We start from the raw sequence: 22,900 nt of genomic DNA, 5'->3' as shown, positions 1-22,900 counted from the left end.
TTCAAGACATTTAATTAACGGACAGCATAGTTTATTTTTACGCTATAAACCGCAAAATTATCTTTATGTTGCTTTTTTTGCAAGTGGTTGCCGAGCTCACATTCAGTATTTCATTTTCTTCTTTATTGTAAAGCGTCTTTTGAGGTGAATGCTTCATTCAAGTTTGCCAAGAGAGATGCTCTCATTCAGTTCAATTCATCTATGCTTCAGCTGTTTACTATAAGAACAAATTTGATTAAAAAATTGTGTTATGTCTCTAACTGAGAAATCAAAAGTGTCTCAAGTCGTTCTCTTTTGCCTTTTTTAACCAATCTAATTTCACTAGAAAAATAACATAAGAATTACTTCAATATATAGAGTGAAGGTATTACTCTTGATTTCTTATAAAAAAAGCTGATTAAAATGTAATCAAAATCATGCCTCCATACCTTGAATGTTTCGAATGATTTCAATCCACTATTCTGCTATTCTCACGAGCGGCCATCTGCTGTGTCATTCATCGCTTCAACGTCTCATCTCACCAACTATGGTATAAATAGAAAGTTTACAAAACCTTAATGCGAATCTAAATTTCTGCTTTAAAAATCGATGTACTTTTTAGTAAATTATTCACACCGATTTATCATCGTCAGAGATTTTTTAAAGGGAGAAAATGTGTGACTCACCCTCTTATAGAAAAACTTTCAACATTTCATGAACGATCATCTCAGATACATTAGATTTGATATTCTCACCGGGCCCAAACTACTGTCGATATTGTGTTCGTGCATAGAGATTTGCCCTTCGCTCATTCTTCTTCAGAAGAAAAACTTCTGAGACTGAGTGTCTGAGATTCGCCTTTAACTTTAGACTATGCATTGGATCGTATTTTTTATAGCAAGGTTAATGCCCACACATATACTATAAAACTGTTTGCTGGTCTTGCAAATGCAATGGAAAATATTAACTTGATCGACCAAGAAGTGATGCTCTATATTTACCATTCCAATGTCGTACCATTCCAGTCGTTAGATATAAGTTTGGCCTTAAATAATGGGTAACCTTCGAATAATAATTTTCGGGGAAAAGTTTTACCGATAAAATCAATAGTAATGTAGCTATGCAATAAGGATCACCTTCAACAATAATTGCAGGGACAGAGAGCTGCAAAATCTTTATCTTTTTAGTTTCTAGTAGCAGCCTCAACTTGAACTTCTCATATGTATTATGCTGGCACAGCAAGGGAGGGCGATTATGACGTCGGATAAGGGCAAAGTAGACTCTGTTGACGGAGGGTGGCCATTTGTTTTTTATATTCTCTTTGGTTCGAAAATGCATAATATTTCAGGAAATTGTAAATATGCCAATTACTACCTACCTGGGCTAATTCAGTTGAGTTGTATGTTCCTTTATCCCGCATCAGTAAGATTCTAACGATTTCATTGGTCAAAAGACATCACGTGGAGGTGGGATATATACCGTATCTGTCTCCCTCACGTTCGATTGAGAAAAAAAAGAAGACATTGCATATTGGCGAATGTGCTTTCGAATGTTTTGATCAAGATTCGAATGTTTTGTTTTGAAAAGAATTGAAATCGAAATTGAAATGGTCGGGGTTGAGAAAGTCAACAAACAGAAAATCTTCAAAGTTATTTTGATTTTTACTTTTCTTGAGTTTGTATGGATACAGCACGACTTTTAATTGCGATGTTATAAAATACAACTTTCACGGATCCCACTTTCACTGTTTGATTTACTTTGTAGCTCTTTGATGTAAGTATCTACTTGATGGATAGTTCTGAATTTTGTTCGTGCTTTTGGAAAAGATGAAGAGACTTCAACGGGATAAATCCGTTGCACGGTCGTCTCGAGGTAGGATACGGAATATACAGGGATCAGTAAAACCGTATTGGGACTCGGCAAGCCTCGCCACCAATACGGTTTTACTGACCCTGTATATCCCGTATCCCACCTCTCTTCTGAGAGCATCGACGAATGTTCGTCTTGTTTAAATATGTCGAAGTCAAGTTAATATATTTTAATAATCCATTAGGGAAATTCTCATTTGGTACCATGAGTATGATAGCTCGAATAAATATCGACCAATGAGTGCCTTAGGTATTTATTTGAACCATTCTGTTCATTCTCAATAACTGAGCCACTGTTGCAAGACACTCTTTGAACTGATAGAATGAACTCACTGTGTCCCTCCCCTCCAATCACGCCCACGCCAAAGTTTTTGCTCTAACTCTTATCGTGATCACAAAAATTGCCAAATTGGTTCATCCCGCAAAAAAAGCGCAAAATAGCCCATCACGCATCGACGCCCTTGTATCACGCATCACGCCCTTGTATCACGCATCACGCCAGAATCGGAGCTGCTCCTTCACTTTTCTTCGGCTCCATGGTCTGAAGTTAATGTTATTGTTATGGTAACATCTGTACGTCCTCTTTCAAAGGCTTGGTAGGCGCTTTTTTAATATAATTAAATTACCGATATCTCTCGCGCAACATTGTCTGGAAAAGTAGGGACTTCCCTGTCTTTGCTTTTTTGATATTCCGATTGCGGATTTGCGACAGCCCATGCAAAAGTAGTCTGACTCGCAGACCTCTACAAAACCCCAGGTAGTATACAAGGAGCACGAATCCGTTAGTGGATGCCAGCAGCCTAATGCAAAAGCTTTTAGTGCGTGGTCCGATTCCCCACCAGAGAGGAATGGTGGTTAGTCGGCCTTTGATGATGAGCTAAATCCTCTACCCGCGCCCTTTGGCAGGGCGTAACCTGAAAATTTTTCGGTTGGCTGGACCCGAATGTTCTCCGAAAACAAGATATGGACTCTGGATTTCTTTTTTATTATTATTCATTGGTAGTATTTGCATTAATAAAAAGATCTACTAGTAACCCCAGCTTAGGTAAAAGTTTCCCAAAAGCAAAAATACATTCGCATCGCCACAAGTAATAGTATAGCCTAGTATATATCTCTCCAGCACGCGATTTTTTGATCACTCGGTGTCGAGGAAAAAGCCGTGGTCGTCTGGTACAGGCAACCACAAACCTAGGCTGCATGCATCCCCAAATTAGTTTTGATATATCAAAACTTATCAGAGGGGATGTGTGCAGCCTACCACAAACCACAAGTACAGAAGAAGAAGACTTTGGCCCGCCAGCCGCCCTCTATTTTTTCCGGCGTGATTTTGAAGAATACGGGACGACAAATATACGGACTTAATAGCCTGCTTAGTGCTGTCTGTCAGAAATGCTTGCTTTGCTCTGCAGAAATTTGGTGCAGGCTTTTCGAATTTCCCGGTCTGACTTTTCGTGAGACCTGTACACTGAGTTCTGAAGATATGACAACAAAGTTCTCACAGAAACAAATCACAGCTGGTTGGCTTGAGGTTTAACTTCATGATTTTTTGCTCTTGAAGAATGTCTTATTCATATGTTTATTTATAGTAACTATGAATGTTAATCTAAAGAACAATTGGAACAAGACGACTTTGCAGACCAGATAGTTGCTATGGCGCAATTAGAAAAGGTATGCCGACATTACACGAAGCTGCGGTACATATACCGTCAACTGCTCTAACTTGAGACGATTGGTCGAAACATGGGACTTACTGTCACTTACTGTTAAATCTCCTTGACTACAAATTTGTTTTGATAACTCCACCATAAGTTTATCAATCATAATCTTCAAACATGTCACAATAACTTTCACTGATAGCGCGCGCGCCCTTTTTAACTTTTTTGTTTTCATTCAAAATGACCGGATGCCGATTGGAGAATTAGAGAACACCGATGGGATTAACAAATAACGAGTGTGTAACTTGCAGCGTGAGTGACGTCAAACGCTCCATCATTTTGCCACTAACCTAATATGGTCAGTCAGCAGGGCCTCCTTGGTCTTTTTTAATATTATAGTTCGGATAGAATGAAAACATACCTGATCAACACAACTAAACCTTCTGTCTTGCGTTTACTCTTTCCTTCCCAACAACTTTCGTTTTTGGTTATGTAGAATTTAAAATCCACAAGTAATGAACCTCTTATAGCTTTATCAGTGTAGCTGGAACCTCGATATTCCAGGATTAGAAAAAGCTATACCTGTTATCTTTTTTCTTTAAAGAATCAAACCATCAACATCAATAAATTACACACATTTACTCAGAGAAACTTTTAAAATTATCTGCCATTATGACTTTCTTGAAGCCGTTCTGAAATGAACCAATCGGGTTATGAATCGGAATTCCTATGGGAGTTCTTTTCCGAAATTTGTAAAATAGCTAAGTCGGCAAAAAGACTTTTCCCGGGGGTTTGAGGGAAAAACAGAACTGCTGTCATTTGTTTTTTATTTAACCAGATATTTAAATTTGGGCTCAAAAATATTTAAATAAATAAGTTAATAGTATTCAATATACTATTTGTATCTATCAGAAAATAAAACACTTACAGAACGACATTGTTTATCATTTGGAATACCCCCGTATTTGGACCACTCTATGGTGGGCGCAAAATAGGGCGGAAACTAAGTAGCACCCTCAGTGCCAGATTGCCGCCTCATCTTTATTCGCCCGCGCGAGAATGCGAGCTAATCATTTTTTTCTCACGCGCTCAAGGGGAAAAGGAAAGTGATCGATATTCTTTGAAGGAAAAACGTCAGAAACAAACCCAAAGACCAAAAGATGTATTTTGTTGTTGACAATCGATCCTGTGAAGATGAAAAAATTTCTGCTTTGCGTTTTTTTCGGAATGCTGAAAAACTCTAATTTCGATCATCCTTTAAGATAAAGAGGTTGCGAGATTTGGGTTAGCGAGGCAAAAATCGCTAAAAAGCTGGTAAAATCGTAATCCTCAAAAATCGATGTTCCAGCCTCACTGTTTATCTGAATAAATCTGGTTGAAAACTTTCTGTCAGGTTTCATTCCGTACGTTTTTTATCCACGTGGTGAACCTGTTCCCCCGATTTCCCGATAATTAAAAATTGGAACTTTCCCGTGGGTGCGATTGGGCATACCGCCATCGCGAAATATTTTTCATAAAAATTTACCGTATTCTAATGCTAATATAATCTAGATAGGAAACAAATATTAAATTTGATTATTTTTTGTTCGTATTTCTAAATTTCACGATGAAAAGAACTTATTTACAAATTATTTCCTTTAACGGGCATTGAATCGACATTGACATATTTAATGATGTCATAATCAATACCATGCATATTTTGTCAGCGCGTGTATATTTTGTCAACATCCTTTTCATTGGATAAATACCACTAAAATATACAAGAGACATAAATTTATTGCCCGCGAGCACGGCTTAAGCTAAGCGCACCTCTTTTATTCATTATCTAAGAATTGGAACGGGCAAAGATTACCGCGCGGACTGATAGCGGACGAAGGTTATTTGAAGATATTTTCAGTTATAATCCAAGGTAGAACAAACTAAACATAGAAAGGGGGTATTTTTTAGTGCTCTATACGATGATCGGTATTTTTTTTGAATTCTATGTTTAGATTTTTCTACCCAGCCCTGTTGCTATGAATACGCGCCCTGTTGCTAAGACCTTTGCTTGAAATCGAAAGTGAAACCAAAATAATTTAGCGCACACTGCCGTTTGCGTAATATCGATAAAGTGAAAGGAGGTCCTGACTGAATATGGTAGCGACTCCAGAAGTCATGCAACTTTCGTTGACGTCAAACCAAATGTTTCATTTTTCCGTGAACTTTGAACCCTTCTAACTTTTTTCTATGTATGCTAAAGCGTTCCGGTTTTTACTAAAAGAAAGCCTTTCCAGCGGTATATAACACTGTGGACACGGGCTAGACAGGAAATTGGTAAATTGCAGAACGTTTTTGCAACATTTAAGAATTTGAATTTCGTTGGAGAAAAAATAATTGCAACTGTTGATGAACAAATGTTTCTGGAAACGGAGGAACAAATAGTTGAAGGCTGAAACTTGGTATGTTCATAGTTGCCAACTTATGAGAATGGAAATGCGGCACAACGAGTGAGCCAAGCGAGGGAGCAAAATTGAGCTGGGGGTTTGGGGGGGCTCTAGGGGCGGAGCGAATCACGAGCATTAGCCTCAATAAATATTAGATGTACTGGACATGGTTCATGTAGTACTATTACATCTCTGTCCAACGCGTATCCGATGTATTGAATACAAACGCACACAATTGGACAGACCGTTACGGAGCGAAGAGAAAAAACGAAGAAGTGAGTTTGTGCTTGTGGAAACATATTTTTAGTAGCATTTAAACACAAAAGGCTATAGGCAGGATAGGTAGAAAGCACACAGATATGTCTACATGGTATTTTCAGTTCTTGACGGAATAAACACTGTGAAAACGGCACAGACAAAATATGTACAGGAATATAAACTAGGAAAATAAAACAAATGATTACAGGAGAACAGTATAGTAAATAATGACACAATACAAACATATAGGTATATAAAATCAATGAGCCAGCAAATGGCAAATACATAGTATAGACTGTAAAAGAAACGGTTCACATTAAGAAAATCTAAGAAAAATATCAATATTCGGTGTCCTAGACATTAAATGAAATTGGACCTAGGAAAGCTTCCACCAAGATGCTGGGGAGGGAGGCGGAGCAAAAAACAGCAGTCTGCACTGAAGAACTGAAGAACTGAAAAAGGCCCATGTGGAAAATCTGAGGCCTTAAATAGGGCATGAAAGTGAGGCTAAATCAAGAGTCCGGATTAGGACCAAAACAAACCAATTGCATCTAAACCCTGATATACAAAAACATATATCAGACACTTAAACACAAAAGGCTATAGGCAGGATAGGTAGAAAGCACACAGATATGTCTACATGGTATTTTCAGTTCTTGACGGAATAAACACTGTGAAAACGGCACAGACAAAATATGTACAGGAATATAAACTAGGAAAATAAAACAAATGTCCAAATCCAATGTGTGTATTAGTTGTTAGATAGAGAAGAAATATATGAAGAAATAGAATGCTGGGCATGCAAACGCTGCGACAAGGGCATATGTAGGTAAAGATACATTGCATCAGACTTCCAGTCACCCATAACTGCAATGGAGTCAAGAGGCACACCAGCCTCCAAAGCAAAGGTAGCCCCACCACGTCTAATGAGTGTGACCCATATTGACGGTGTGAGAGCCCAGAACGTGAGAGGTGTGCTTGAAGAATGTACATGAAATCCCGGTAAACAAAAACTCGGTTAGCCCCCAGGTAGGAATCCTCCAACAAAAAGCTTGATCACATGGGAGGGCCCCTGGGGTAAGGGAGAAGGCATGTGAAACTGCTGAAACAGGACAGAGGTGAGACGAAGGCATCGCCACCAGTGGTATAGTAACAGTGCGTTGACCAAACTGGATAGTCTTGCTCCATCTCACCCTGGATGTGGATCTCAGAATCCAAAAAGGTAAAATCACCCTGGTGAGAAAAGTGTCTGGGGAAAATCCTTCTGGGAAACGGGAAAAGGGACTCTTCCGAAAAAGCCCAAAAAAGGAAACCAGACATAGAGCCCAAAAGGAAGCTTGTTTACTATCCCGCAGGTTGAGCTGGGAGTGAATGAAAGAAAGAATCTCAACCGTGATGGGAAGCTTGGGGACGGGAGGGACACCCTTGGAGCGCTTGATACCCTTCAACACAGAGGACAGGAAAAATTTCAAGAAGAGGGTTGGGGAATCCCATCTCACGATGCAGGAGGCCAACAATGTTCAAATATATACAAACAGACTGAGGTAACAGGAAACGGGCTAGATACGCAGCATACATGCAGAGGTGCACACATTTAGCAGGAGCTGGCGATAGATCAAGCATATTGCAAAACTGAAGATAGACCTTGCGGTGAGTACGGTAGGCCTTGCGGGTATTGATAGCATAGGTGGCTTCACGATAGAACTGCACATCTGCCAGCAGCGAAGACGCAAACTCTAAAAAGCAGAGTGAAGACGTGAGCCGGAGCCATGCAAGCCAAGGAAAAACAGAAACAGTTCACAGGACATGTGCCAGACAACATTATCAGTGGAAACAGAGGGACCAAAATAGCACAAAGATACGGAAAGGCTGCAGATGTGCATGTCATGGAGTCGAGATACATGATCAGCAACAACATTTTTTGGACTCCCGGCACATGAAAAACTTTTAGGCGAAAGTTAAGCTGGCAGAAAACACAGAACAGACGTCTGAGGAAGTCATCATACGGGTTGCGAGATGAGCCCTTATTCAACATCCCAACTGCAGCCGTGTTGTCACAGTGAATATGGACAACCTTATTACACAAGTAAGGTGCCCAGCGTTCCAAGGCAAAAACAACGCAAAGCGCTTCCTTGTAGTGATGTGCAAGCCTGCAGGGCCGGAGCATCAACCAACAGTTAGAATAGAACCAGTCATTTTCAAAAACTGCTCGAGGCCAGTTGTACAGGCATCCGTGTGGATGTTAGTAACAGGTCTAGTGTCATGAAAGGAACACTGACCATTAAAAATCTCAAGAAAATCTAACCACCAAGAATGTCCTTAAAAAACTCTCACTCACAAACACTTGGATGATGTTCCGTAAGGAGCCCATAAGGTCAAAATACGACGAAACAAAAAAGTTCTTCCCCCATAATAACTTTACAGGCCCAGTTAAGACGGCCCAGCAAGCTGTTGTAGCTGCCTCTTTGATGCACGAGCTCGGATGAAAAGACAGTAGTGCATCTTCAGATCACCTAGCTTTTTGACTGGGAGCGAGAGAGTCAAAGAGGTGGTGTCAATCTCAACTCCAAGAAATACCAGTCTTGTGCATGTGGGACAGCTTAGAGGGGCTGATGGTAAAACCTAGGAACCAGAAGGGAAGGAAAGAGTATCAAAGGCAGCTTGACATTCATGCTGAGTTCTACAATGACCAAGAAATCATCAAGATACACTATGATCAAAGGTAGCCTCTTTCTCCTCATACGTCTGACACTCTGAGTTAAACGATGAAAAATACCAGGGGCACTGCGTGCGCCAAAAGGGAGACGTGTGTCTTTTAGATACGTGTAATGGCTATCCCCACTAAATTTCCACTTCAACCCGATAGCATCTCGGTTAGAAGGATGGACTGGGACATATCTATACGCATGTCTCAATCATCTTAGCGATGAAGAAATCCTTCCTATCAACCTGCAGGCGTCATCTAGGTCTGGAAGATTGCTTCTCAATATCGATGTAAGAATTAACGCCCATACCGTGGGGCATTGAACAAGTCATTATCAAACGGAGATCCTAGAATCAGGCTTGGAAACTGCTCCAAGTGCTGACTCTCACAGGCTTTTGTAGCAATAATGTAGTTCCGGCCGCAAGTTCTTCAAGGATCGTGGCTTCAATTTCCCTTTAGAACCCCTGGCCAATAGCAGAATTGTAGTTATCCATCTCCGCAGGGCTGATTGAAGCATCTGCTGGGAGCAATTGAAACCCATGACCACACCATCAAATAAAATTGCCCCGGATCATTTTGGAGTTCTTTGTCCCAAAGTGCAGAATCAGCGGAGAAGGACCAGGTTCAGAAAAAGAGTATTGAGAGCCACCTCATCAAGGATGCAGAAAACCTGATGTGTTTTCCACAAGCCTGAGAGCCACCTTGCGGTTAAGGCATGAGTGAACCTGCCGGGTGACTTCTGACCCTTTTTTGAATTAAACATCCGACAATCTCAGAGCCGGACGAGAGATGTGTCTTGTGGGAGGACCAGAAAACCTTACTGTTACCCGCACGACCAGCGAGGAGAAATCAATCTTGGGTGAGGAAGATCAGTGCCATGCCCAAGCCCACGAGGTAGCTTTGCAGCCCAGCGAGGTATAAGAACAACCTCATGTAGATGGCTATGGCAGTACTCACGAGAACCCATAAGTATGTTGCAAAATCCGAAATATCGTCATATTGCAACACGGATTGCCATGTGTACTTAGTTGCCAGCTCTAAGACCTTAATCGCATAAGAAAGGTACTCCTGTACATGGAAAAGGGTGAAAGCTTCCCAAAAAAGTGCTCGTAAAAAATCTCAATTAGCAATATTAAATTGTTCAATTGTAACCATAGAAAGCTTAGTTTAGAGTCCTGTAAAATCAAGGCAAGTTTACAATTGTTGTCATAAGACAAACTTTTTTCATCCTCAGCAGGTCGAATACGAAAACAAAGTCACTATACGTAAGCTTACCTCTGGTGACATCGTTGGTGCGTGTTGGGCGAGAAAAGTTCGTTCTGTGTGAACTGACGAGAAAGAGAAGGTTCAGTGTTCGAGCCAGAATTCAAAAAAGGAGGACATTACCAAACGAAGAGCCAGGATTCAAGTTTGTTGTTGTTGTTGAGAAGAGAGGAGCGGGCGGTGAAGCAAAGTAGACATTGAATCGGCAGGAAAATTGTTAAACATGGCGGATTGAGCAGTATGGTTTTCCCCTGAGGAACCGTTGCGTGTATCGGGCGGAGGGGCGGAGCGAGACGAATTTTGTTGACTTCAGAGTCTTTTAAACGTTGAAGTTTTTCAGTCTGAGTTAATTTCCTCAACTAAAACGTTTTCTTCTTCACGGAGTTGGTTTTCCTATCACGTCTGATTGTTCTAGAAGCTCAGTTTCTGATTTTTGAGGTCTTCAAGGTGTTGGCGGTAATGATTTATCTGCTCTGTTGAGAAGGAACGGGAGTCGGGGCTTTTCCTTGTCTTTTCAGCAGTAGATGAGCGACGATTTCGTGATGGAGAGGAAGACGGAGACGGAGACGGTGGTGGAGGTGGACCTTGGCAGTTTTTGCCTGGATGACCAAATCATGTAATCGTGACTTCTTTGGCTCCAGGGCATTCTTTTCTTTCTGGTACCAGTAGAGTTGTATCTTCACTGGTGGGAGTAGTAGGTGGAGAAGTCAGGAACATGAGAATTGTAAAGAATAGTCTTTCAGCAAGCATTTTGACAGATAAACAGTAACAGGAGATAAATGTAAAAACAGCAAAAAACAGCAGTCTGCACTGAAGAACTGAAGAACTGAAAAAGGCCCATGTGGAAAATCTGAGGCCTTAAATAGGGCATGAAAGTGAGGCTAAATCAAGAGTCCGGATTAGGACCAAAACAAACCAATTGCATCTAAACCCTGATATACAAAAACATATATCAGACACTTCTATATTTTTTCCAAGAGTTCTACGAATTTCTGAGTTTTCCTGAAATGCGGGACATCTAAGTTATGCGGGCGGAACTCGGGACAACAAGCTTAAATGCGGGACTGTCCCACTCATTGCGGGACGGTTGGCAACTATGTATGTTTATCAGAAAAAGANGTAAGAACATTTAAGCCTAAAAAATTCAAAAAATTTAGAACAGCCCAGCTTGAGCCAAAATTTACTGGTTCTTATAAAAAAAGTGTGTAATCAGCAAAAAAAGAAAAAGATCTGACAGTAAAGAGAAAACTTAACTAGATTTTAATAATTTATTGAAATTAACCAGAAGCATTTTTGTTTTTTTATTAAAAAACTATATATTCGACCTCACTCACAAGAGGTCATCATCAGAGTAAAAATCTAATACAGAATGAGGATTCTAAAATCAAAATTTACAGAAACAAGCTAATTAAAATGTTATAAAAAATTCATTTAAAAAACAATGTGTAAAAATCTAAAATGATACCCATGGGGCGCTTAACTGAGAAAACGATGAGACTAAATTGATAGCACAATAAAAAAGAGTAATTTATAAAGGAACTATATGTCTATGTCGTAAAAAGTTGTAAAGCTTTGAATAAATTTTGAACGTTCAATGAAGGTTTTTGTTCAGTGATTAACAAAGCTTCTGTTAATACTCTAGTGTCATTACGTTTGAAACCTTTCGCAAATACTTTAACGTTGTCCATAGTGATCGGTCCGTGTCCGCTGAGTGCTGAATGTCTGAAAACGGTTGAATTTATGTCTCTGCCACTATGATCTAAGACCCTTTCATAAATTCGTCTTTCAGTTTCCCCAATGTAGGTTTCTCCACAATCCTCTTGGGGGCATAGTACTTTATACACTGCATTTGTTTTGACTTGTTGCGTACTGACAACGGTTTTTTAAAGTCTTATTTAAGGATTTTACCAGAGTCTCACCTCGTTTTCCTTGGTAAGGTAGATAAAGTAGATTTTTCAGTATACGATGTTCGGATGTGAAGATTCGCAAAATAGGAAGAAAAATCGAAACATCTGTTTATCGTAAACCAACCAACACCGATATTTACCTGCATTGGAATTGCTTCGGTCCGACCACGTGGAAAAAGGGAACCTTGCAAACACTGATACTCAGAGCACATAATACATGTTCAACAAAAGCCCTATTTGACAAAGAAATAACTCACCTGAAACATGTATTTCATAACCTAAATGGCTACCCAATGAACGTAATAATGACAGCCATCCACGACACAGAAGAAAAACTTCAATAACCACAAACAGGTACCACTGAGGAAGGTTCAGAATCCAATGATCGTCAAAAACTTTATCTACCTTACCAAGGAAAACGAGGTTAGACTCTGGTAAAATCTAAAATCAGTGAAAAGACTAAGTAAAATGTAGAGAAAACGAAAGTGAAAGTGATCACATAACTTTCTTCTAACTCCTGTGTTTCTATATTATTTTTATTTTACAGATAATTAATAAAAAATACATACCATGCTGGGTACATTACAGGCTACCTAAATATGTCAGATCCTGTGGTCCTGTTTATTCCTCCTGCTCCTCGTGTCCTTCCTCCCGTTCCTGATGCTCTGCCTCCCGTTCCTGCTGTTGTCCCTGCTGTCGTCCTGCCTGATATTCTTCTAGATGTTCCTGCTTTTCTTCCTCCTCCTATTCCTGATGTTGTTCCTGTTGTCGTTCCTGTTGTTCTCGTTCCTGTTGCCGCCGTTTCTGTTGTTGATAATGAAAATGTGCAATTTCGTCCTGCTTCCTCTCCTTGTAAGTGTCCTGGTTGGCTTAGTACATTTGTAATTGTTTTAGTTAATGTTGTGATTTTGATTGGTATTTTTTCATCAGTACTTGATTTTTCGTAACTGTTTCTTTATGTAGTGTTTTGTAATTGTACAGTTTATTTATGTGATATTTAATGTATGTTAGATCTTTATTTTCAACTGTAAATAGCTTAGTTTTTTTTCATATGCATTTTTTATCAGATTTTATAGATTTTACGTAAAAATGAAAACGAAAGTGAAATAATTCAATATAAAAAAATGGCCTCTCAGTGAAAAGAGTTAGTAAATTTTAGAATGGTCATGTGACCTTTTTTGATCACGTGACCTCTTTTGAACACTGTTTTTCTCTCCTTTTTCTTACTTTCTAGATCTTTCGACAAACAACAACAACAAGAACAAAACCCCCTGCTAGGTAGTTTAAGCTGAGTTCAATTCTCAGCCAGGGGAAATGCTAAATGCACTCGTTTATCAATGAAAGGACAAAGACAACATATTTAAAGGTAATTTTTCGAGATTGAAACGTCAAAAAATGGGCTCTCAGCCAAAAGACTTAAGACTTAGTAATTTTAGAATTTTAGTCACGTGACTATCTTGTTAAGACACTGTAAAATGCCTCTTTTTGTATGAAAATCTCACCCTACCTTGTGGCAAGTTTAACTGGGTCCATTTCCCAGCTAGGATAATGCTAAATAAAACGAAAAAGACGTAAATTTTGCGTCGAAAACACATGGCGATGGAAAATTTGCCACCATTATGGATTTTTTCCCGCATTTCGGGCCAGATTTTGAATTTTTCCCGCTCCTTTCTCTTTTTCCTTACCCCTTCCCCCTTCCTTCCCCTTTTCCACGTCATATTTTTCGTTCGTCCCCCCGGCCTTGCGCAGGGGCCACTTTTTATCTTCCCCATGTATTTGGAACTAATTGGAACTATTGGAACTAACAATACATTGGAGCTGATTTGGACCGATACTCTCTTTTCATTGGTTGATCCTCCAAATTGAGTTCCAAATCATTTGGAGCCCATTTGGAAGTCATTTGGAACTGTCTACCAATCAATTTTTCGCTATTTTTCCAATTCCGTTCCAATTTGACCTTTTCCGCGCTTCTTATTGGCTAGTTCCAATACAGTTCCAATTCATGTTTAAAGCGCACCTCTCATCGGTCCGTCAGAAATGAATTCAAAATGGCCGTCGAAGCGGAGAGCGAAATCTAGCTTATTTTTAGCTAAGTTCAAAATATGCTATAATATCGCTTTGAAATGAGCTAAATACTTGCAATTTGGACTGGAATTGGATAGATTTGGAATCTACACATTGAACTTTGTATCTTCTGGAAGTTTGGTTGCTTTTGGTTCAATTTTGGAAAAGTTATGGTTGTTTTTCATGTCACTTTTGGGGGGTCTTGGCCTGGTAAGTAAAGTGGTGGGGCTTCTGCTACAGACTTATTTAAAACAAATACTTGCTCAAAGTGGTATCAGTAGCATCTCTAGATACTAGCCATAGCATTCTGTAATATTGGTTTGGGGTTATGTCAAAGTTCTGAGGCTGTGACGGCCGTGCACTCAAAACAGCCATTTTTCTTTGTTTTGGTCTAAAATATTGCTTGCTAATGTTGAAATACATGCTTGTTTCTGTTTGTTATTTGTTGTTTTACCTTCCATTTAGTTCCTTTGAAGTACCTCATAGGCTTTGACTTGGTTCGCAGGGGTTTCTTGGAAGTTATAAACCATTATGACACTCAACATTGAGTGTCGTGAATTATGACTTTCATAACTTCTACGAAGCAAGTCAAAACATTACAAGCTTTCAAAATATGTCTTTTTGGGTTAACCTGAAAGTAGTTTATAGGTTTTTATTTGGTTGGTGGAGGTTTCGTAGAAGCTATAAACCATTATGGCACGTAAACATTGAGTGTCGTGATGAATTATAACTTTAATTTAATCTCGTAGAAATCTGTTAAAATGTAAAAATGCCAAAAGAGGCTAAACCAGATCACATTTGGCGAGAGGAGCTTGCTGCTTACGCAATATCCAAAAAGCTAAGGCCTGGCTCGCATAAGTTTCTAATCTCTTTGTTAACGAAAGTGAAAGTAATCACGTGACGTATTCAAAAGAGCATATTACCCCTTCTTTTGTTAACACTCTTTTGTTTTACATTCTTATGTTGATAGTACACATATTTAGTTAGGGTACTTTATCTTTAACTTTATAGATGTACATAGTTTTAGCTTTATTTTGTGCATATCCAAATCGAAAGTGAAAGTGGATTGCAAACTGTCAAAAACGTGCTCTTAGTGAAAAGACTTTTATGTTCGTTTCCTTTTTTCTACAGATTATAAATAACAAATTAAAAATATTTTAAAACTTACAATGGATCAAGCAACGGTAACGAATAATTTTCGAAGAAGAAGAAGAAGAAGAAGAAGAGGAAGAAGAAGAAGAAGAAGAAGAAGAAGAAGAAGAAGAAGAGCAACTTGAAAACACTATGTTAGATGTTATGTCCTGCAAGAAGTATTGCTACGTTTTGTTTGTACTTTTCCTTGTGATTTCACTGTTTTTTTTTTATTATGGTATTTGTTGTGAGTGGTTTGTTCAGTTTGGTTAGATGCTGCTTTGTTGGTATTGCTGATGTTTTTAAATACCTATAAGGTATTTTTTTGTATATTTTGTATATAGTTTAAAAGGAAGATATCCTCTAAAATCACTAAAATCAGACATTTTATTGAGTTTTTAAAGGCCAGAAAATAAGCTCTCAGCCAAAAGACTTAGTAAATTTTAGAGAAAACGATACCCTTGAACAGATGGCTAAGGGGATTGTTGATCGTTATGCAGCCGCTGAAGTTCCACCCCCTAAGCTCATCTATACAGATAGAGATTGTTGCTCTTCGACTGGTCCAGCAAAAATCGTCTCTTTGTCCAGTGGAATGGTTTATTGGTGAGATTGGACGTTTGGCATTTGACGGAACGAATTACTCTTGGTTGCACCAGCAAAGACCACCCTCTTTACCAAACATTCATATCCCAACTCTCCGGATGCATTTTTGCCTACGACGAGGATGATTACCAGAAGTTAATGAAAGCAAAGAGAATAGAGCTTCAGGAAGCTGGTTTGCGTAATCCCTCTGATGGAGCCATCAAATCATCTTTGACCAAGAAGGAGCCACTTGCGCACTGCAAAAGGTACACCCGTGGCGAATATGAAACTTGCAAAAGAATCGAAGCCCTCATTTTGGAATTCACCGGGGCAACTGATGTCCTAGGCGCCCCTCTCTTCAAGGACGAGATGGTCAAGATTTGGGAAGAACAACGCCGACATATAGAATGTATCCAAGATCCACCTGGAATTCCCTTATATGCTGTTACCAAAACCATCAAGAAAGGGGGACAAGATCTACCGGTTTACCGATGTGCCAGAGGCAGCAATTCCTTGGAATCCTTCCATAGCCACCTGAAAGAGTTTATCCCTGGCACGTCTGTCAACGGTCTGCATTTTCAAGCTTACCTTTTAGATGGAATATCTCGCTGGAACACCGCTCGCAAAGAAGCCTTGCGCGACGACAAGCAAACTCAGATAAGGACTTTTGACCATGAACTTGCCCTCCGCTTTGATCAGCTGCATTCAAAGGTATTCAATAAGCCTCTACTCGAAATGGAAGCTCCGGCCACTCTGAATGAAGAGTTGATTGGAATGGAATACTTTTTCAAAGCGTCAAACATCACTGTTGATGCAGAATACATAAAGAACAACATAGAAGATGGAGACTCTGGCATAGAAGACGTAACATTTGAGGACGCGCCAGCTGAAACCACAGACACAATAGCTCAAGAGGAAATTGATACCACCGAAAATGATGAAAATGATAAATCCGTCGACTCTTTAGGCATACCAGGATGGGGCCATGTTGATCGTCTTGCCCGTGCACTTCTTGATCTGGAAGGTGTCAGTATCCCTAAAGCCAAGTGCTCCACCATCTTAACCCTATTCATACTAGGCTTTTAGGGCGGTTCAGAACTAGGGGGGGCTTTTCCTGTACCACCCCTTAACTTTTGATCTAGTGGGTCTTTTTGGATGAAATTTGGCACACAAGATCCTTGTGACGTAAGGTAACTTTTAACAAAAAATTTTTTTGATGACGTCACTCATCATGCCCAAAGTGGGCAAAAACAGAAAATTTCCTTTGTTCTTATAAATAGCTATTGTATTCTAACAAAGGCTTTAGAAAAAAGTTGCCTGAGTTTAAAATGCTTATTTTATCCTAAATATTCAATAAATTACGGTTTAAACGATATATTTGACAATGAAAATAACTTTGTATTGGAAAAGTGTCAATTTTTGTGACACCTTACTGTCAGAAATGTCATCATGCTCAAGGTGTGAAAATATTTAGGTGTCAAATTTTTTTTTATTTTGAAGCTAGATAAAAGTTAGGAATTTACAGAAAATTTCACGGCAAAAGCTCTATTATTTCAGGAGCTATTAGCAATAGTTTGACCTCCGAACAGAAAGAGCCCCCCCCCCCTAGTCCGAATAGGGTTAAAGCTGTTTGGCGCATTAAATGATTTTGACAAGCGCCCAATGAAATTTAAACCTGTCCCAATCAAGCCAGCCACCGGCAAGTTCAAACAGAAGCAGCAAATGAGTGGCAATACTAACGCTCGCATTGTTGCTATGCGAAGGAGCTTTGTTACTGGTGGTCAACCTTCACTTTGTCCCTCGAAAAACAGGATCGTCGAGGCCATCTTCATCCACCTTACCAACACGCATGCCTCCAGCAGCACAATAACCACAGCTGGTCAGGAGAGAAAGAACGAATCGAGATGGAAAAAGTGCATCACCGACTACAAGTATGTCCAGGCAAGAGAATCAAACAGCGAGTTGAGATCCTCAATCAGTGTTTTTCTATTCAATGTCAATGAGACTACCCTAATGAAGTGGCACAAACGTAAGACAAGGCGAGAAGAAGCTAACATTCTTCTACAGGGAAAAACACTCCCAGGAACAGCTTCAACAATGAAAACTAACATCAAACCAGCCATCTTGAAGTCCGATCCGGACGCTGAAGCAAGAATGGTGTTCAATCTGCCAGTCAACACAGCTGGAAGCCAGAAGCCTTCGAATCAGCCAAAGACAACAGACAAACTACCACCATCCAACGAAGCTTCCTTCAATGCCTCCCTATTCGACTGATCGCTCCAGCCACCAATCACTACCCAATTATTGACATCAAACCGACCAATTAAACCAAAACCCATTGAGCCAGTATCATATGTACCTAATGCCCCTCCCCAAAAAGACATTGTACATGACTTACAGCTTTCATTTCATTCCATTTTGAGATTAATTTCAAAATTTTGTGTTTTTATAAAACTTGCAAAACTTTTCAAAGTTATCCAAAGTTTTTTTCAAATGTCCAGCAACAATGGCTAGCCATTATGCCTACGAAGGTCTTTTAAGTAATTGCTAATCTCGATTTACTTCATTATAGTTGAAAAATGTAATGCAAGGCAATTTTTGGTTCCTTGATTTGAATCAAGTGCAAAGGCGTTTTGTAGAAGGAAATACAATTTATTTGAAGCATTCTTTCATAAAATGAAGATAGTATAATCCTTTGGCAGCTACTTTCGTTTCGTTTGAATATTCTAAATGTAAAGTGATTCACTGTTTTGGGCCTCGCAGCGTTTTGCGACGCTGCACTTACGGCTAGTAGGTAAGCTTGTATTTTTCATTATAGATTGCATAAAAATGTTGGGAATTATAGATATTTCGCAAATCAGCCGAAAATAATTTTCATGGTCAGCGATGACGAGTTTTACATACATAACGAACCAGGAAAGTATATAAAAAGAAATCGTTTTTTTATAAGAACATCCAAAAATTTTGAAGCTTTCGGATGTTCTTGACTTTTCAGCCTAAAAATGTTTTTAATATGTTATTATTTTCCCGCACATTATTTTATAAGGAATCGGGTGTTTTTGAGTCCCCAAAGCCTTAAAATGTTATTAAAGATTCGTATACTTTCTCTTTTTTCGGCGCTATTTCAAAGGCTGAAAAATATGTTAGGCGGTTTCATCAAAAAAATTACAATTAACTGTTTGAACTAAACAACACCATTCCCTTTGGGACCCTGTGTTAACACATTTATAATTGTGGAAAAATTATGATATATTCAATTGCAGTCCAATTAAGTCTCTCATAGAAAAATGTTAATAAAGAGATTTTAATTGGCAGAAATTAAAGGGGGAAAGAAAAGCCTTGATTTGTCACGAAATTATGTAACATATTTTCACACGGAATTTACAGTAAGCCATAGAGTGAAACAAATGTAAGAAGTAAAGACTTTGCAATGGATATTTGCGTCAATAATACTAAAGAGGCCCTGCAATGATCATGTAAGTACACTTTTTTAGTTATTTTTGGAATAACCTGTCTAAAACACATAATTTCCTTCTTGCTATTATGTTTTTTTGTAATCTTCAAGTCATTTTGGATTTCCACTGATTATTTTCAATTTGAAATAAAGATAAAGGGGCAATTAATTTGTTAGATAATCCTGTTTAAGAAGTAGAGTATAATTTTATCCTTTTCTCTCGACAGAAAATCGAAAAACGTATTGCGAGCCCAGCGGAGAGAGCCGAAACATCAATTCGCTGCAATGTCAAAGACGTGTGGAGAAAACTTATCACAGAATGAACATCGTCTCATCAGAAGACAAAGATATAACTATATATCACTTTCCTGTTCTGATAGTATTTCTTTTCGGAAGGTTTGATGAAATTTTTTCTTTTTATATAAATTTACCAGCAAAATATTTTTTCTTTTGGTGAATTTTCGTCGTCTAGCAGAAGTATTTTGCGTACACCAAATAAATAGTTTAGTCATTCCATCAAAAAGATCAAAAAATCAATTCTCCCTGTACAATATCGAATTTAGAAAGCTTTCCTATGCAGGAGCTTCGATGAAAACCTATTCCTTTAACAAATATTTTATCATAAAATTAGTTCTTTTCGTACACTTTCCCGTTCTGATAGTATACTTCTTTTCGGAAGGTTTGATGAAATTTTTCTTTTTATATAAATTTACCAGCAGAATATCTTCTCTTTCCATGAATTTTCACCGTCTGATAGTAGTTCTTTTCGGAAAATCACAAAATAATTTAGTCTTTCCATTAAAGTGTATCAGAAAATTAATCCTTTCCCTGCAATTACGAGGCCGAAAAGATATCCTTTTCGTAAATTGAAAAGAAACAGGTATTCTTTCCAGTTCTTTTCGGGGCAGAAAATGATAACTTTTCGGTCACAGAAAAGAATGGAAATATAATCTTTTCGGAAAGCTTCAAAAGGATACTTTTCGTCCTTATCGTGCACTCGAAAAGAAATCCTTTACGATGCATGTAAATACGAAGAAAGAAATCCTTTTCACCTTCTATCGGACAGTCGGAAAGATCATTTTTCATGCAGTGGTTTTTTAAAGTCTTATTTAAGGATTTTACCAGAGTCTCACCTCGTTTTCCTTGGTAAGGTAGATAAAGTAGATTTTTCAGTATACGATGTTCGGATGTGAAGATTCGCAAAATAGGAAGAAAAATCGAAACATCTGTTTATCGTAAACCAACCAACACCGATATTTACCTGCATTGGAATTGCTTCGGTCCGACCACGTGGAAAAAGGGAACCTTGCAAACACTGATACTCAGAGCACATAATATATGTTCAACAAAAGCCCTATTTGACAAAGAAATAACTCACCTGAAACATGTATTTCATAACCTAAATGGCTACCCAATGAACGTAATAATGACAGCCATCCACGACACAGAAGAAAAACTTCAATAACCACAAACAGGTACCACTGAGGAAGGTTCAGAATCCAATGATCGTCAAAAACTTTATCTACCTTACCAAGGAAAACGAGGTTAGACTCTGGTAAAATCTAAAATCAGTGAAAAGACTAAGTAAAATGTAGAGAAAAACGAAAGTGAAAGTGATCACATAACTTTCTTCTAACTCCTGTGTTTTCTATATTATTTTTATTTTACAGATAATTAATAAAAAATACATACCATGCTGGGTACATTACAGGCTACCTAAATATGTCAGATCCTGTGGTCCTGTTTATTCCTCCTGCTCCTCGTGTCCTTCCTCCCGTTCCTGATGCTCTGCCTCCCGTTCCTGCTGTTGTCCCTGCTGTCGTCCTGCCTGATATTCTTCTAGATGTTCCTGCTTTTCTTCCTCCTCCTATTCCTGATGTTGTTCCTGTTGTCGTTCCTGTTGTTCTCGTTCCTGTTGCCGCCGTTTCTGTTGTGATAATGAAAATGTGCAATTTCGTCCTGCTTCCTCTCCTTGTAAGTGTCCTGGTTGGCTTAGTACATTTGTAATTGTTTTAGTTAATGTTGTGATTTTGATTGGTATTTTTTCATCAGTACTTGATTTTTCGTAACTGTTTCTTTATGTAGTGTTTTGTAATTGTACAGTTTATTTATGTGATATTTAATGTATGTTAGATCTTTATTTCAACTGTAAATAGCTTAGTTTTTTTTCATATGCATTTTTTATCAGATTTTATAGATTTTACGTAAAAATGAAAACGAAAGTGAAATAATTCAATATAAAAAAATGGCCTCTCAGTGAAAAGAGTTAGTAAATTTTAGAATGGTCATGTGACCTTTTTTGATCACGTGACCTCTTTTGAACACTGTTTTTCTCTCCTTTTTCTTACTTTCTAGATCTTTCGACAAACAACAACAACAAGAACAAAACCCCCTGCTAGGTAGTTTAAGCTGAGTTCAATTCTCAGCCAGGGGAAATGCTAAATGCACTCGTTTATCAATGAAAGGACAAAGACAACATATTTAAAGGTAATTTTTCGAGATTGAAACGTCAAAAAATGGGCTCTCAGCCAAAAGACTTAAGACTTAGTAATTTTAGAATTTTAGTCACGTGACTATCTTGTTAAGACACTGTAAAATGCCTCTTTTTGTATGAAAATCTCACCCTACCTTGTGGCAAGTTTAACTGGGTCCATTTCCCAGCTAGGATAATGCTAAATAAAACGAAAAAGACGTAAATTTTGCGTCGAAAACACATGGCGATGGAAAATTTGCCACCATTATGGATTTTTTCCCGCATTTCGGGCCAGATTTTGAATTTTTCCCGCTCCTTTCTCTTTTTCCTTACCCCTTCCCCCTTCCTTCCCCTTTTCCACGTCATATTTTTCGTTCGTCCCCCCGGCCTTGCGCAGGGGCCACTTTTTATCTTCCCCATGTATTTGGAACTAATTGGAACTATTGGAACTAACAATACATTGGAGCTGATTTGGACCGATACTCTCTTTTCATTGGTTGATCCTCCAAATTGAGTTCCAAATCATTTGGAGCCCATTTGGAAGTCATTTGGAACTGTCTACCAATCAATTTTTCGCTATTTTTCCAATTCCGTTCCAATTTGACCTTTTCCGCGCTTCTTATTGGCTAGTTCCAATACAGTTCCAATTCATGTTTAAAGCGCACCTCTCATCGGTCCGTCAGAAATGAATTCAAAATGGCCGTCGAAGCGGAGAGCGAAATCTAGCTTATTTTTAGCTAAGTTCAAAATATGCTATAATATCGCTTTGAAATGAGCTAAATACTTGCAATTTGGACTGGAATTGGATAGATTTGGAATCTACACATTGAACTTTGTATCTTCTGGAAGTTTGGTTGCTTTTGGTTCAATTTTGGAAAAGTTATGGTTGTTTTTCATGCCTGTCACTTTTGGGGGGTCTTGGCCTGGTAAGTAAAGTGGTGGGGCTTCTGCTACAGACTTATTTAAAACAAATACTTGCTCAAAGTGGTATCAGTAGCATCTCTAGATACTAGCCATAGCATTCTGTAATATTGGTTTGGGGTTATGTCAAAGTTCTGAGGCTGTGACGGCCGTGCACTCAAAACAGCCATTTTTCTTTGTTTTGGTCTAAAATATTGCTTGCTAATGTTGAAATACAT

At 38.6% G+C, this 22,900-nt stretch overlaps 1 long non-coding RNA gene across 2 annotated transcripts in view; it reads right to left on the bottom strand.

Annotated features, from left to right (window-relative positions):
* Positions 1-6: 6 nt before the first annotated feature.
* LOC136813642 (uncharacterized) overlaps positions 7-22,900 on the bottom strand; it is a 319,208-nt gene continuing 296,314 nt past the window's right edge. The window contains exons 1-3 of one of the 2 annotated variants that reach the window (XR_010847516.1): positions 1,358-1,388; positions 429-524; positions 7-217 (exon numbers count right to left, since the gene is read on the bottom strand). This is a non-coding gene — a long non-coding RNA (uncharacterized lncRNA). Of the gene's footprint in view, positions 218-428; positions 525-1,357; positions 1,389-22,900 lie in introns of those variants that run through there. The other variant, XR_010847515.1, reaches the window with a different exon arrangement.

Source organism: Clytia hemisphaerica, unplaced genomic scaffold (assembly GCF_902728285.1).
Source record: "Clytia hemisphaerica strain Z4C2 unplaced genomic scaffold, Clytia hemisphaerica genome assembly, whole genome shotgun sequence".
NCBI classification, from domain to species: Eukaryota; Metazoa; Cnidaria; class Hydrozoa; order Leptothecata; family Clytiidae; genus Clytia; species Clytia hemisphaerica.
Note: the sequence above shows the minus strand (reverse complement) of the source record. Positions and strands in the feature narration are given on the sequence as shown.